The following is a 15,841-nucleotide window of genomic DNA, read 5'->3' as shown; positions in this document are numbered from 1 at the left end:
CTCATGCCTGAGGCTCCATGTTCCCAGGTTCAATCCTCCACACCACAAGCCAGAGCTGAGCAGTGCTCTGATAAAAAATGTGTGTGTGTGTGTGTGTGTGTGTGTGTGTGTGTGTGTGTGTGTGTATGTGTGTAGAATCATAAAAACTCTTTGCTGCAAAGGAGCCCCATGGTGTAAAGAGCTCCATAAAATGTGACTAGAAACTGAAATTCCGTGAGGTCTTTGAGAGGACAGAGAGAGGGGGGTGGACAGGGGATCCTCGAATAGCACACGAGAGCCCCAAGGCCAAGGGGTTGGGGGCCACACAGGAGAGCCTGCCTCTGCTCACCGGGCCACAGACAAGCCGAGGCTTCCCGGGGGGGGGGGCTTTAAAACACCAGCCCACAGCAGAGGGGAGGGACGTCCTCGACGTGCACAGCACAGTGATTTCTGAACTAAAATACATTCCTAGGCTGACGGACAGTTACTTGTGATTTTCCTATTCAAAGACTCAGGACACTCACCCAGGCTGCCACTTTCTGGGGAAACTGTTAGAGGACCCACTCTCTCCGAAGATGAGGAAGTCAGCAAAGGAGAGGGACGAGGAGACAGAGGAAGGAGAGGATACGGGAGAGTCCCAGGAGTCAGTAAAGAATGTCCCAGAAGTACATCTGGGCAGCAGCCTTGGACACCAAGCTCATATTTGAGCAGGAGATCAAAGCGGTGAGGGCGGGATCTCAGGAGAGGAGGCTGCATGGGGCTGATGGATCTGCTGTGTTCAGCATCAGGGAAACGTATATTTTAGTCGTCTGACAGATGTGGTAGAACAAACAGAAAAATATGTAGTGACAGATACACAGAAACTCGGCACATAGAAGTATAAACAGAAGGGTGACTAATTCTGGGGAAAAATAAAAAGCTGAACAAGGAAGGAAACAATGAAAATACAATGCCTGAACGATGCAAAAGGTTTATGTAGTGATATTGCAGGTGGAATTTCATTCTTCAGGGGAGATGGGGGGAGGGAAGTGGTGATGAGGAAGGAAGAGAAGGAAGAGGAGAAGGGAGAGGAAGAGGAGGAGGGGAGAAGCCATAACTGCAGAGGCACTAGCCATAATGTCCAGCTGCCACTGTTTAGAGTTCATAAACAAGGAAGCTACCTCTCGGTACAGTCGCACAAGGGCTGCGCTGGCTGTGACTGAGAGGCCTGGCGAGGAGAGTGGTGTGACCCCACCAGACGGGAGCTCTACGTGGAGACGGGGCAGACACGGAGTGCTACTATTAGTTACGGGCTTTCAGGTTCTTTGGATTTCAGAACATCAAAAAATGTCTATGGACTATTGTTTTCTTATTTTTATTAGTGATTTAATGATGAACAAGACTATAAGATAACAGGGACACAATTCCACACAGTTCCCTCCACCAGAGCTCCCTGTCCTATCCCCTCCACTGGAAGCTTCCCTGTTCTTTATCCCTCTGGGAGCCTGGACCCAAATTCTTTATGGGGAGCAGAAGGTGAGAGTTCTGACTTGTGTCATTGCTTCTCCGCTGGACATGGGTGTTGGCAGGTGGATCCACACCCCCAGCCTGTCTGTCTGTCTGTCCCTAGTGGGGCAGGGCTCTGGGAGGGGAGGCTCCAGGACACACTGGGGAGGCTGTCTGCCCGGGGAGGTCAGGATGGCGTCATGGCGGCATCTGCAGCTTGGTGACTGAGACCTGCTCTGAGGCTTACTCTGAGCTCCAGCAACTTTCTGTCTACACCCCAGCAGCTTGCCCCTCACTGCCAACCTGGTCATTGCTCAGAGAGGCTTCATCTCCTTGTCTGTCCCTCCCCAGGGAGAGACGCCTCCCTCTGCCGTTCTGACTGCTCACCAGAGGCACTGCGGGGCACTGCCTGGGAGTCAGCAGAACTCCTCAGCCTCTGGTGTCTCTCAAAGGCTCCTCTGAGGCCAAGCCAGCAGGCGCCTGAGGAGAGGAGAGAGCGCAGCTCCCCTGTGCTGACTCGCACCTCCTCCCTGCAGTGTGTTTGGGATCCTGAGTGTCTCCCAAAGCCTTTGCTGCACCACAAACATGGGAAATACTCTGACCTGAAAGAAAGGGCCAAAGGGCTTCTTTCAGATACCTCACAAGGGGCGTGGAGCTTACCTGACACAGAGTGCTGGGGTCTAGGAAGTGCAACGGGTCTCACTCCATCACGCTGAGAAGTTGGACCCCTGAAGTTGGGCGGTAGCATACCTGGTAGAGTGCATAAGTCACTATGTGCAGGGACAGGGTTCAAACCCCTGGTCCCCACCTGTGGGAAGGGGGGGGTTCACGAGTGGTGAAGAAGAGCTGCAGGTGTCTCTTTATCTCTCCCTCTCTAGCTCCCCTTCCCCTCTCAGTTTCTGTCTTAATCAACTAAAATAATAAATTTTATTCAACTTAAAGTAAAGACAATTTGGATCCTTAAAAGCAAGTTTCAATTGATGAAGTACCTTATCACACCAGTGCTTTCACTGAGGAAAAAGCTAGGAACCAACAAGCTGTGGCATGCAGAGCACTTATTGAAGAGCACCAGTAACTAACAGAAGCAAACTGGAAGGAGGGCGGGAGGCCACGACTCTGGATCAGAGACAGAGAGGAACAAGGACACAAGAAGGGGCAGTGCAGCTCACTCTGCCGTGCTTTGCGGCGCTGGGCTCCGGGACCCAGGTGCTGTACCACAGAGGCGACGGAGAGAGGCCACACAGTGCGGCCGGTGGTTCTGCAGAAAGGAAGATGGAAAAATCAGAGATCCAGGGGCTGGGCGGTGGCACACTGGTTAAGTGCACATGCTGCCACATGCAAGGACCCAGCTTCGAAACCCCGTTGGCCACCAGCAGGGAAAATCTTCATGAGCAGTGGAGCAAGGCTGCAGGTGTCTGTCTCTCTCCCTCTCTACCCCTTCCCCTCTCAGTTTCTCTGTCTTATCAAATAAAGAACCAGCAAAACAGAAAGGGTGAAGGGGGCCTCCAGGAGAAGTAGGTTCATTGTGCAGGCTCTGAGCCCCAGCCATGACCCTGGTGAAAAAGGAAAAGAAAAGAAAAGAAAAGAAAAGAAAAGAAAAGAAAAGAAAAGAAAAGAAAAGAAAAGGAGAGGAAATATATATATGTATCAGCAATCTGAAGCGTCAAAGGAATGTGGAGTTCAGCAAACCACCCTGGGTAAGGCTGCTTTTCTCCTTGTGAGTGGCCTGGGGGTCGGGTGGGCCCTTATGCAGACTCTCAAGCCCTCAGGCGTGAGATACCAGCCCAGAGAGTCCCACAAACCAAGTGCCTGATCTGGCTTCCCCAGGACCCCTGTGGCCAACGGTCTGCCCGCACTCCACCTCTGATAAGAGCCCCTGCTACCCGGCTCTGTGCCACTCTTTCTGGCTTAAGTGGGTCTTGTCAGTGTGCCCTGATCAGCAGGCCTTAGCGGGGTGTGAGTGTGGGTGCGGCCAGCTCTCCCGCCAGCACCCTGCCTGGCCCTCTCCCTCGGCCCCTGGGGCGTGAGATCTCCTCCCTGCAGGCCCTGACAGCAGTGACCATCTCCCCCTCACACTCTCTGGTTGAACCATCTGGCATTTTTAGTACAGCCATATAGGTTCAGCCAAAGATGGAGGACTGCTTCCCTCAGAGTAGAGAAGAGAAAAAAAATGAGATGTGAGTTGACTGAGGATGAAACAGAAGGAGAGGCCCCATCTCAAGGCCCGGGGGGCTCCGCTCTGGACCGGGAATGACAGTCTCACCTCCCGTGAGCAAAGCCCACCCTAATGCAGTCCGTGTGGGTGGTTCTTACCTGCCTTGCAGTGAAAAGGGGTATCTCCTGCAGAAGAAGATGACCTGAGCATAGTTTTTAATACAGGGTGTCCAGAATTAGTAAGACAGGACTTAGCCTGCTGAAAAAGAGCCAGAGAAGTGAGAATCAGGAGATGGAAACAACTTCTCAGTGATCGAGCAACTGGACCCAGCAGATAAGAACACTGACGCCCTTATAACGAATGCACTAAATGAAATAGGAGGGACAACAGTCACTAACAGGCGAAACACAAGATTGAAGCCAGAGAGGTGAAGACATGAATTGTGGTATGGGAGGGGGCGCAGTGGGTAAGGCAGTGGACTCTCAAACAGGAGGTCCCAAGTTCAGTCCCCAGCAGCACGTGTACCAGAGTGATGTCTCTTGTGATTCTTTCTCACTCTCCCATTATCTTTCTCATTAACAAATAAAATATTTTTTTAAAAAGATATGAAGTAGATTACAAAAAAGGAGAGATTAAGATGATAAGAAAACCTGGTCAGGTCTATGATACATCAATATTGAAATCATAGGGAAAAAATGAGTAGGAGATACAAAAACAGAATCTGAGATGTATGTTGAACATCGTTAAAAAGAAAAAAAAAGTCCAACAGCAGCTGGAAAATAGCTCATTTGGATAGAGCACTGCTCTGCCCTGTGTATGACCCAGGTCAGAGCACAGCCTCCCTGCACTAAAGGAAGTTTCCTAGCGTGGTCTCCCCTCCCTCTGTTTCTCCCCCTCCCTCCCCCACCTCTCTCCCTCTCCCTTTCCCCCCTCCCTTCTCCTCTCTCTCTCTCTCTCTTTCCAAAGAGAAAAATCCCAGCAAGCATGTAGAGTTTGTGTTTCTTGAGCTCTGGGTAGAGAGAATGAAAGTATAACAGTATTAGAAGACAGAAAAGATGGCTATTCAAAAAAAAATTTAGGACACAAAACAAGGTCTAAATCTCAGGGTAAAACAACTTAAAGAGAAAATAAGAATTAAATCTTAGAAGTACTTAGACAAAAGTAATCTACCTTAACAAGATCCAAAGACTGGTTGACAAATTCTCAATAGTTACCATGGGATCAAATAAACAAGAAACACAGGAACTAAGAGTAAGGAACAGCAAGAGCAGCTGGGACTCCTCCTCCAGCTAGATGCAGTGACACAGATGTGAGGATTTCAGGAAACACAGAAACAGACCTGCAGACAGCGCCAGAAGAGCTGAGCAGACAGCAGTCACAGGGTTCTCCACAGAGGAGAACGCCACAAAGGCGAATGGAAAGGCCTAAAGAGACGCAGAAGTCATGGACACTCGGTATAAACATAGCAGAGCCCTGACTGCACAAAACCTTCACAGTTATGACTACCGCTTAAAACTGTTTCAACTACATCCAAAATGAAGACGTCTGGAAGGACAATAGAGGCAGGAAGGGGTGAACAGAGTTTAAAGGTGATCAGATTCTAGCGCAGTCTGGGAAGTGTGAAAGTAAAAACTGTCCTGACTTATAAACAATCAGAGATGTGACTTGCAGACGTCTCTAGGATGGTCACCAGAGGAGAATTTTTAAAAATGAGTAACAACAAGTTAGTTGACAGAAAAAAAAAAACAGAACAAAGATCCACACGGATGAGCAGTAATCAGGAAAAGAGAGGAAGAAAGAACGCAGCCGCAGCCACATAAGAGAAGAGCAGGGAAAGGCGAGATCTAATCCACAGTGTCCCCGATTACAATAATGCACATAGACTAGTTCAAGTCAAGGACTACGGTTGTCAAGTCAGATAAAAGCAAAAAAAAATGTTCAATTACATTCTGACTATGGAGACGGATGTTCAACATGAAGAAAGGGGCTAGGAGCAGAAGTCTGAGAGAAAACTCCCGGCTTAGCCATACAACTGTCCGGTGAGTGTACTTGGGGACAGGAAGCACCATCAGAGTAGAGGAACGTCTCAGAATCATAAATAGGCAATCCACTAGGAAAGAAAAAAGCTGTAAATCCATGTAGATTCAAAATACACACAGAGACAGTAACAACGCTAAAAGAAGAAATGGTCTCAGCTATAGTCATAAGTAGAAATCTAATTGTAGTCTAAGCAGAGATATGTTAAGACACTCATCTAAACAGCTGAGGACAGATATGTCACATGTCAAAAATACTGAAGTCTGAACAAAGGATTAGTAATATTGGTCTGATGGAGGAGTATGGGACGATCTCACTCTCAGGCAGAAGATGAAAAACAAGATCAGGAGAGCAAACACAAGTAGAACCTGAACTGGAATTGGCGTATTGCACCAAAGTAAAAGACTCTGGGGTGGGTGGGTGGGGAGAGAACAGGTCCAAGAAGGATGACAGAGGACCTAGTGGGGGTTGTATTGTTGTGTGGAAAACCGGGAAAGGTTATGCATGTACAAACTATTGCATTTGCTGTTGAACACAAAACATTAATTCCCCAATAAAGAAATTTAAAAACAAACTTAAAAAATAATGTTGGTCTAACATACCAAGGAGAGAACACACATTCTTTTCTTTTCAAATGTATATGGACTATTTGTCAAATCAAAACTATAATCTGGTTCATCCAAAATATCTCAACAAACCTTAACTTTTATTAATTATTTTTTTTTATCTGTGATTATAATGCGCTTCAAGATTTAGGATTGCAGGGTCTGGTTCCACACCACCCTCACCATCAGGGTTCTGTGTCCTCACCCTCCCACCTCCCAAAGGTCTCCGCCAGAGTTCTCACAAGTCTTACAAACAGTTTGCGTTCCCACGGGCAGTGGAGCACCACCTCACCAGCACCTGTGTTTCCTGTTTGCTGGTGTGGTCCGTCCTCACAGGCGAGAGCTGGAAGCTCAGTGTAGTTTTGATTGGCATTTCTCTAATGATAAGTGGCGTTTCTTCGTGTATCTGTGGGCCACATGTATCTGTTCTTTGGAGAACTTCCTGTTCGGTTCTTTGGCTCACTCAGCAAACTTTCAAAAACTGAAATCATTCAGAGTATATTTCCGTCCAAAATGGAATTAAGTTTAAAATTGATACTAAACCTGTTCTATGGAGACAAAAAGACACTAGGAAAGAAGTCCTACGAAATAACACTTAAAAGGAAATATAAAGTATTTTGACTTATAACAAAGAAAGAATGTGTCAACTCTGTGAGCCACAGCTCAAGCGCTGGCTACTGGTAGACTGGCTTTAAATGTCCTGCCATCTCCACATAACCCTGTCCCTGTCTTCCTTGCCAGCACAGTAAGGCAAGAAAAGTGTGAAGACATTTGTATAACTATATCTAATATCCAGAATACAACAAGAAGAAAAAAAGAGAATATAACAAGAGCTCCGTTGGGATGGAAATGGGGAACTGATGGAAGTCACTGAAGCTCTCGTGAGGGTAAGAGGCAACTCAGTGACAGAGCACCTGGTGTGGGTGTGAGGCCTCAGGCTCGGCCCCAGGGACTGCACTGTTCTGGCTTCTCTCTTCTCCCACTCTGCCTCTCTCTCTCTCTCTATCTGAAAGCAAGTTGTCTCGGAGCGGTGAGGCTCTGACAACAGCTAAAACAGCTCTTTAAAAGAACAGCGATCTAGGGTTGGGTAGTGCAGTGGGTTAAGCGCATGTGGCGCCAAGCGCAAGGACCGGCGTGAGGATCCCGGATCGAGTCCCCAGCTCCCCACCTGCAGGGGAGTCGCTTCACAGGCAGTGAAGCAGGTCTGCAGGTGTCTGTCTTTCCCTCCCCTTCTCTGTCTTCCCCTCCTCTCTCCATTTCTCTCTGTCCTATCTGACAACAACAATAATGATGACAACAACAAGGGTAACAACAAGGGCAACAAAGGGGAAAAAATGGCCTCCAGGAGCTGTGGATTCGTAGTGCAGGCACTGAGCTCCAGCAATAACCCTGGAGGCAAAAAAAAAACAGCAATCTTGGGGCCGAGTGGTGGCACACCTGGTTGAGTGCACATGTTACGGTGCACAAGGACCCAGGTTCAAGCCCCCAGCCCCCACCTGCAGGGGGGAAAGCTTTGCAAGTGGTGAAGCAGGGCTGTAGGTGTCTCTCTGTATCTCCTTATCACCCCTTTCCCTCTTGATTTATGGCTGTCTCAATCCAGTAAATAAAACATCATAACAACAACAATAATAAAGAACGGCAGTCTCTAGCAGAATGCCCATCAATGAGCAGAAGTGTCAGCTGTTAGGCAGGGCTTGACCGGTGGCCCAAGAATGTTACCAAGGACTCTTTTCTCCTTGCATAGCCATTAGCTATCTCCTACCAAGGACTCTTTTCTCCTTGCATAGCCATTAGCTATCTCCTACCACCACCAAGGAGTCTTTTCTTTCTGTCTCCCCATGCTTTACCTCCTGTGGTGACAGCTTCCACCAAAGACTGAGCCTCACTGGTGGCCAAAATACAGTGGTCATCAGCTCCAGGGGCTACATGCAATCCCATTCTGATGGGGTGTGGCAGAGGAGAGAGAAAGAGGGAGGGAGGGAGAGAAAGAGAGAAGGGGGAGAGGAGAGAGAGAGAGAGAGAGAGAGAGAGAGAGAGAGGAAGTTTGTCCAAACACTTTAAAAGACCTGAGGTTTACTGTGGTTAGGCTGACTGGGGTCATATGCTCATGCCTTCAGGAGGGAGAACTGGCTGCCTTGATTGGTTCAGCCTGGTCACAGCTCCCATCCCTGGAGTCTGGGCGTGACTTCTCAGGCTTCACAGAGGGAGGCAGCTTGGCTGGAGAGGTGGGGAAGGCAAAAGCGGCCAGTTCCTCCCCTGCCTGGTGCCATTAGAGATCTTTCTTTATTATTATTTTTTATGATGCCTACAAATCAAAAAGAAACCATCAAGGGCCAAGGAAATAACTCAGTCTTTTTTTTTTTGTTAATTTCTTTATTGGGAGAATAATGGTTTATAGTCAACAGTAAAATACAATAGTTTGTACATATGTAACATTTCCCAGTTTGCCCCATAATGTACAACCCCCATTAGGTCCTCCTCCATGTTCCATCATGTTCCAGGACCTAAACCCTCCCCCCACCCCCAGAGTTCTTGGGGTTTACACCAACTCCAGTCCAAGTTCTGCTTTGTGTTTTCCCTTCTGATCTTTTTTCTCAACTTCTGTCTATGAGTAAGATCATCCCATCTTCATCCTTCTCTTTCTGGCTGATCTCACTTCACATGATTTCTTCAAGCTCCATCGAAGATGGAGTGAAGAAGGTGAAGTCACCATTTTTTACAGCTGAGTAGTATTCCATTGTGTATCTAGACCACAACTAACTCAGCCACTCATCTGTTGTTGGACACCTGGGTTGCTTCCAGGTTTTGGCTATTACAAATTGTGCTACTAAGAACATATGTGTACACAGATCTTTTTGGATGGGTGTGTTGGGTTCCCTAGGATCTATCTCCAGGAGAGGAATTGCAGGGTCATAGGGTAGGTCCATTTCTAGCCTTCTGAGAGTCTCCAGACTGTTCTCCACAGGGGCTGGACCCACTGACACTCCCACCAGCAGTGCAGGAGGCTCCTTTGACCCCACACCCTCTCCAGCATCTGTTACTGCTGTTACCTTTTCTGATGTGTGACATTCTCACAAGAGTGAAGTGGTATCTCATTGTTGTCTCTATTTTATATGACAGTCAATGACTTGGAGCATTTTTTCCTGTTTGTTCGCCTTTTGGCTATCTTCTATGGAGACTATTCTGCTCCTATCTCAACTTGGCCTTTTAGAGCACTAATCTGTGCCTGAGGGCCTATAGGTCCCATCCCAGGCAGCACCTTAAGCCAGAGCTGAGCAGGGCTCCCACCCTCCTTCACTCTCTTTCACTCATTCTCTATCCCTTTCATAATAAAGCAATCTTTTTTTTTTACCTTTAATGGGATTTGAATTTTATTTAAATTTAAATTTTGTTTTTTATATAGTTCCTTTTAAAAAAAATTTATTTATAAAAAGGAAACATTAACAAAACCATAGGATAAGAGGGGTACAACTCCACACAGTTCCCACCACCAGAACTCCGTATCCCTTCCCCTCCCCTGATAGCTTTCCTATTCTCTATCCCTCTGGGGGTATGGACCCAGGGTCATTGTGGGATGCAGAAGGTGGAAGGTCTGGCTTCTGTAATTGCTTCCCCACTGAACATGGGTGTTGGCAGGTGGATCCATACTCCCAGCCTGCCTCTCTCTTTCCCTAGTGGGGCAGGGTTCTGGGGAAGCGGGGCTCCAGGACACATTGGTGGGGTCGTCTGTCCAGGGAAGTCTGGTCGGCATCATGTTAGCATCTGGAACCTGGTGGCTGAAAAGAGAGCTAACATACAAAGCCAAACAAATTGTTGATCAGTCATGGACCTACAGGGATGCAGAGGTCACATAGGCTCCTAAGCTGAATATGGGCCCCAGATCACATCAAATTGATGAGGTTTATAGTCAACAGTATTTATAACCCTTTCCCATATTTGGGAGTTACTCTCTTCCCTGATCCAGACTTCTGTTCCTTTTTCCAGCCATGGCATCATCTCCCCAGAGAATAACTTGGATCCACCTGCATATCAGATTTCAGGCTCAGGGGAAAAAAAAAACTAGTATAGTCATGGGCCCTTTGAAATATAACTAAAATATGCCTACTAGCTATCTACAAAATGAAGACCCCCCAAATAAATCAATCTTAAAAGGAAAAATTAAACAGTTCCTTTTAATTTCTATAATTAGTTTATATATCTTATGGTTAGTGGATCTAACAGCAAATTTTATAGTGTTTTTCTTGAAAAAAACCCCCATGAATTAAGTAATAAATCAATATATTTGTTTATTTGTCACCAAAGCAATGCTCAGTTCTGGTCCACTGGTGCTGAGGATGGAACCTGGGAACTCGGAGCCCCAGGCATGAAAGTCTTTTGCAGATTCATGATGTTGTCTTTCTTGTTCTCACTTGAAACTTTAAAAATATTTGTCAGTAAGGCCTGGGGAGACAGCATACTGGTTATACCAATGACTTTCAGGACTGGGGCTCTGAGTTCCCATGTGCAATCTACAGAGCTGAACAGTGCTCTGGTAAGAGAGAGAGAGAGAGAGAGAGAGAGAGAGAGAGGACCGAGGGGGGGAGGAGGAGAGGGAGAGGGAAGGGGAGAGAGAAAGGCGGCATCTCCCAGGTGTCCTGTGAGCAGTCTGGCAACTGATGGCGATGGCCAGAGAGGCAGACACACAAAGCCGCTCACCTCCTATGTCAGTTTAATGAACTAGATTGTTGCCGGGGCTTTGAGCCTACATAATTCTACTGTACATGCACAACATTTCCCAGTTTTCCACATAATAATACAACCCCCATTAGGTCCTCCTCCGCCATCCTGCTCCGGGACCTGAACCCTCCCCCCACCCACCCCAGAGGCTTTTATTGTAGGCAGTACACCAACTCCAGTCCAAGTTCAAAAAGAGTCCAGCAGACTCTTTTTTCCAGATAGAGGGTAAGAAACAGAGAGAAGGGGAGAAAGAGAGATAGATAGATAGATAGATAGATAGGGGGGAGAGGGAGAGAGAGGGAGGGAGGGAGAGATGGAGACAGAGAGAGAGAGAGAGAGACCACAGCACTGCCCCACATTGGCAGGCATTCCTTCCTTTGCATGGTGCTCCCATGTGGTGCTGAAGGTTTGAACCAGATCCCTCGAGCATCACAAAGTGCTTCACCGTGTGAGCTGTCTCCTGGCTCCTACACAATTATTCTGGAATGAAGAATAGAGATTTCTACAAAAGAACAAAAGAGGCATCGCGGCAGTCCCTGCCTGTGGCCTCCCGAGCGGCACACACATCGGCTTTAACGGAGCCCACAGTACTCTGCGAACGGTGCTTCAGGATGGGCAGCAGCGTGCTGGTCAGCATCCAGTCCTCTCTGCTCCTGGCTGGCCCAGAGCTGTGAGACAGGATGAGAGCTCCTGCGAGGGCCTTTGAAGCCGCACGCGTTCCTGGAGTCTCCTTGGCCTTTGTCCACAGACGCCCCTGTGCACACCAGAGCTCGGAGCCAAGGTGAGGACACGAGTTTGTAGATTTGTGATCAAATCACAGCACTGGGGCGGGGGGGGGGGGGAGAGGGGGGAGCCAAAGGAAGACTCCCGGAGAGGTAGCACGAGCCCAGAGACACAGATAGGAGTGCTTGGTAACGGCAACTTAAGTCGTCCAAGCAACAAAGACATCCTACCCGCAGATACTATGACATCAGCCCCTATTTCTGTCATTCTGCACAACATGCTAGGATTCCATAAACCTGCCTGGGCTTCTGGCAGTGCCCAGTGGCTGGCCTCTGGACTCATTAATAAATCTTGTCAACTTTCATTAAAATTAGAGTAAATTAAAAAAATCATCTTTGTAAGTGACTTTAATTCCTTTTGACTCTGCCTGGTTCATGCATTGATTAATAATGGCACATCAGCCGGGCACGGCTGTGTCCACCGGGCTTAGCTGGGCGCCGCCATAGCTCCCGTGTGTGGCTTGGCTAACTTCTCTGAACGACGTCTTTATCGCATACAGAGACGACACGCCCCTTCCCAGTGTCCATGACATCAGCACAGCCCCATCACACAGTGGTTTGTGTCTGAGACAGTGACAACATACAGACTCCGGGGCCCAAGATGGGTGAAGGCCCAGAGGGGAACCATGGACCTCACAAATTTAGAACCAAATGCAACTCTAGCCCGAGGGAAATGGCTGCATGTAGGTGTGGCCACATGGCCAGGGCCCCTCTGGCTTAGCAACCATTTGGAAAGCAGTGCACGGGGCACACTCACCCGCAGGGGTGTCAGAAGGGGTGAACAGGATGCAGACTGGTCCTGGGAAGTGCCCCAGACACGGCACAGAAACGCCCACAGGACCTATTTTTACCCAGAGAGTCCAAGGGCCCCTCGGGCGTGGTGATGCCCTCCTAATCTCCTGTCCTCTCACTGTTAATAATGTGGAATCATGACCAAGCCAGGTTTTATGCTGACATGTGGTGTAGGTACACACAGAGAGGCAGTGTGCTAATTTCCTGGGTTGTAGAGAAGAAACGTCATCTGTCCTTCCCGGCTGGTTTTTAGAGCAAGTTGTGTCCACGCTCCGTGTCTAAGGCTCCGATCGATGCCCTCTGTTCCTGGTGTTAGATGGGGAGTCACTAATGGGTGGGTGCAGACCTACGTGATAAACAATTCTCCACTAGAAGAAAAACTGAATTTTAGAACAGCATGACTCAGAGGTGATGGCCTTCCCAAGCCAACGGCCTAAGTCCTGAGAAGAGGACTCCACGTTTTAAGCAGTAGACCAAGTGTTTTCTTGACTATTAGCGGTATACGTGGGATGCATTGGATCGACCTTCCCGTGGTGCATCCCGTGAGTACCCATTCATTGGGGAAACTGATGATCCTTCCTAGCCGACTGAATCCACATGGATCCCAGTTACTTTCAAAGCCAGCAACAAGCAGCTCAACCTGACGCTGTTGACTGGCTACGGAAGAAGGGCAAACGCTAGAAGAAGAAGAAGCGGTATACGTTGGCCTTTGAGTTACACTGTGTGGCAATTCCCACCTGTGAGGACTACAGCAGACTTGTGCAGCCGTGCTGACACTTCAGTCAGCCACAGCTTGCCCCCACCCCCGCTTCCTGTCCATGAAAACCCACACCGTTAACATTTAATAGATTCTCCCTGCTTTAGAAGATCCATTGGCACCACTGCGAGTCTTTATTTAATTACTGATGAAATTAGTTGTCTTGGTCTGATGCTGGATTGGATTCTCAGTAATAATTCACAAAATAAAGTACAGTTTGAGTTCTTTTCATTATCAACAGAATTTGTCACCTTGACCCAGTAATTCCCACCTTAAATGGTATCAAATACATGAATGCTCCCACATTTTTGGAAAATTTTTGAATAACAAAAAAGAGGCAATCTAAATACAATAAAAGACAAAATTAATCTATCGAATTTCCTTAGTTGACTATTATACAACCAACTTTATCAGTGACGTCGAGATTCATGTGGTGCGTGCGAGGTGAACGTGCTGCAGTTGTCTATTCAGAAGAAAGTAAGGAGGCAGAAGAATATTCTCTCAAGCCAAATATCAAACAAACCCAGAGAGTTCAGACTGAATCAAAATCCAGTTTGTTAAGATGGTTCTGGGAAGTCGGAGCAGGGTTGAGGAGAGGAAGACGAGTCTATTTATCACTCCATAGCCCTGAGCTGGACTCACTCATCTTATAAACTTAATACATGGATAGAATGATTGTATGACTTCCATGATTAATGGATGCAGGCATAGACAGACCGGTGCTGGTGCTCAGAAAACAATATATTAACTTAGGAATGAGAATACTGATAAAGTTATCCCTTAAAATTTCATTTATTTCTGTGCTTGATGGTTCAAAATATTCAGTCCGTCAAGGACTCAGGTTCAAGCCCCAGTCCCCACCTCCAGGGGAAATGCTTCATAAGTGGTGAAGCAGGGCTTCAGGTCCGTGTGTGTGTGTGTGTGTGTGTGTGTGTGTGTGTGTTGTGTGTTTGTGTGTGTGTGTTTGTGAGGTGTGTGTGAGTGTGTGTGTGTGTGAGTCTGAGTGTGTGTGAGTGTGTGTCGTGTGTTTGTGAGTGTGTGAGTGTTGTGTGTATGTGTGTGTATGAGTGTGTGTGTGAGAGAGTGTGTATGTGTGTGAGTGTGTGTGAGTGTGTGAGTGAGTGTGTATGTGTGTGACAGTGTGTATGTGTGTGTGAGTGTGTGTGTGAGTGTGAGACTGTGTGTGTGTGTGAGTATGTATGTGTGTGTGAGTGTGTGTGAGTGTGTGTGTCCTGTTCTATCTCACTTTCTCTTTTTCTCTGTCTCTATCCAATACATGATACTTGCTCAGAATTAATGGTTTTCCGGGGTTCTGCTGCATTCGGTTGACATCATATCTTTCCCGGCAATTTTAGGCCAAGGACACCGTAGCAGAAACACGCCAGCTGGAGACACAGCTAAGCCGGTAGCCACTGTGTAATAGTGCAGAACTAATGATTTAAGGTTGACGGAGGTCTAGTTCTTGTGTCAAAGTGCAAATGTTCAGCTCAGCGAATCACCATGGACGGCCTTGACCTGTCCGCGTGTGCTCTGCTGGTGGGGCAGCCATGGTTCATTCACCATGTGCTTGAATGGATGCCTCCCAGTCTGACCCCTGTGCGCAGCCGTGGGCAGGACTCGGTGCCTGGGAAGGCGTGGAGCTCCGCAGGAGTGGGGCGGCTGGGCCAAAGGGCTGAGGAGTCTCTTGGTGAGCGGTGCATTCGGCCTCCTGCATGGCAGCTGCGCCTCACAGCCTGCCCAGCACACGTCTCTGTTGCACGGCTTTCCCTCGGCGCGTCAGCGTGCTGGCCCATATGAAGTGGCATCTTCTTCTCGTGCCAAGTCCCATCGCTCTGAAGAGTCACCGCGCCCTGCCTTCACACCCTTCACATTGCCGTCTGTCTCTTGGACATCTCGCTTTGTGAGGGGTCTGAGTCTCCTGCCAACGTCTCTCGGTCGTCTGTCTTTGTCTTACTGGCCTGGCTGAGGTCTCTCCATCTGAGCTCCTTGGTGTTTCTACAGCTGACAGAGGCTGTGCTTGAGCCTGTGACTTGTGCTTCACTTTCACGGTCTGGGTACTAGGAGTTCTTATTTTAAGGTAGTTTACTTAACGTGATAGGTGAATTGTTTTTTCAGATATCATGTGTGTGTGTGTGTGTGTGTGTGTGTGTGAGAGAGAGAGAGAGAGAGAGAGAGAACTTCCCTTACCCTGAAAGCCTGGAAATGATCCTCACTGTATTTTCTGAAAGACTGAAAGTTTTTGAAACAATCTGAAAGACTGAAGCACTGCCTCACACCTCTGATGTGTTGTAGTGGTTAGTGTGAAGGCATGTGGATTCAGCTTCATCTTTTGACCACAGAGGTGGCCAGCTTCCTTAGTACCATTTTGGAAAGATGACACCTGCTATAAATCAAGACTCCACACAGGTCTGAGAGTCGGTTTTTAAGTTTCAGGCCTAATGGGTTGTTTTTTTCTTCATCCTTCTGCCAATTCACACTCTTGAATATTTTATAAATGATGGTATCTGATAGATGAATCCTCCTCAGTGTTCTT

At 47.8% G+C, this 15,841-nt stretch overlaps 1 long non-coding RNA gene across 1 annotated transcript; it reads right to left on the bottom strand.

The window, feature by feature from the left end:
• Nucleotides 1-1,043: 1,043 nt before the first annotated feature.
• Nucleotides 1,044-8,245, bottom strand: LOC132538964 (uncharacterized). The gene is made up of 5 exons (XR_009550296.1): nt 8,109-8,245; nt 3,778-3,877; nt 2,634-2,722; nt 2,125-2,214; nt 1,044-1,225 (listed from the first exon to the last, which is right to left on the bottom strand). It is a non-coding gene; the product is annotated as an uncharacterized LOC132538964 (long non-coding RNA).
• Between the last annotated feature and the right edge of the window lie 7,596 nt (nt 8,246-15,841).

The sequence above is a fragment of the Erinaceus europaeus genome, chromosome 6, assembly GCF_950295315.1.
Source record: "Erinaceus europaeus chromosome 6, mEriEur2.1, whole genome shotgun sequence".
Taxonomy (NCBI): domain Eukaryota; kingdom Metazoa; phylum Chordata; class Mammalia; order Eulipotyphla; family Erinaceidae; genus Erinaceus; species Erinaceus europaeus.
The sequence above is the reverse complement of the archived record's forward strand: the minus strand, read 5'-3'. Positions and strand labels throughout refer to the sequence as shown.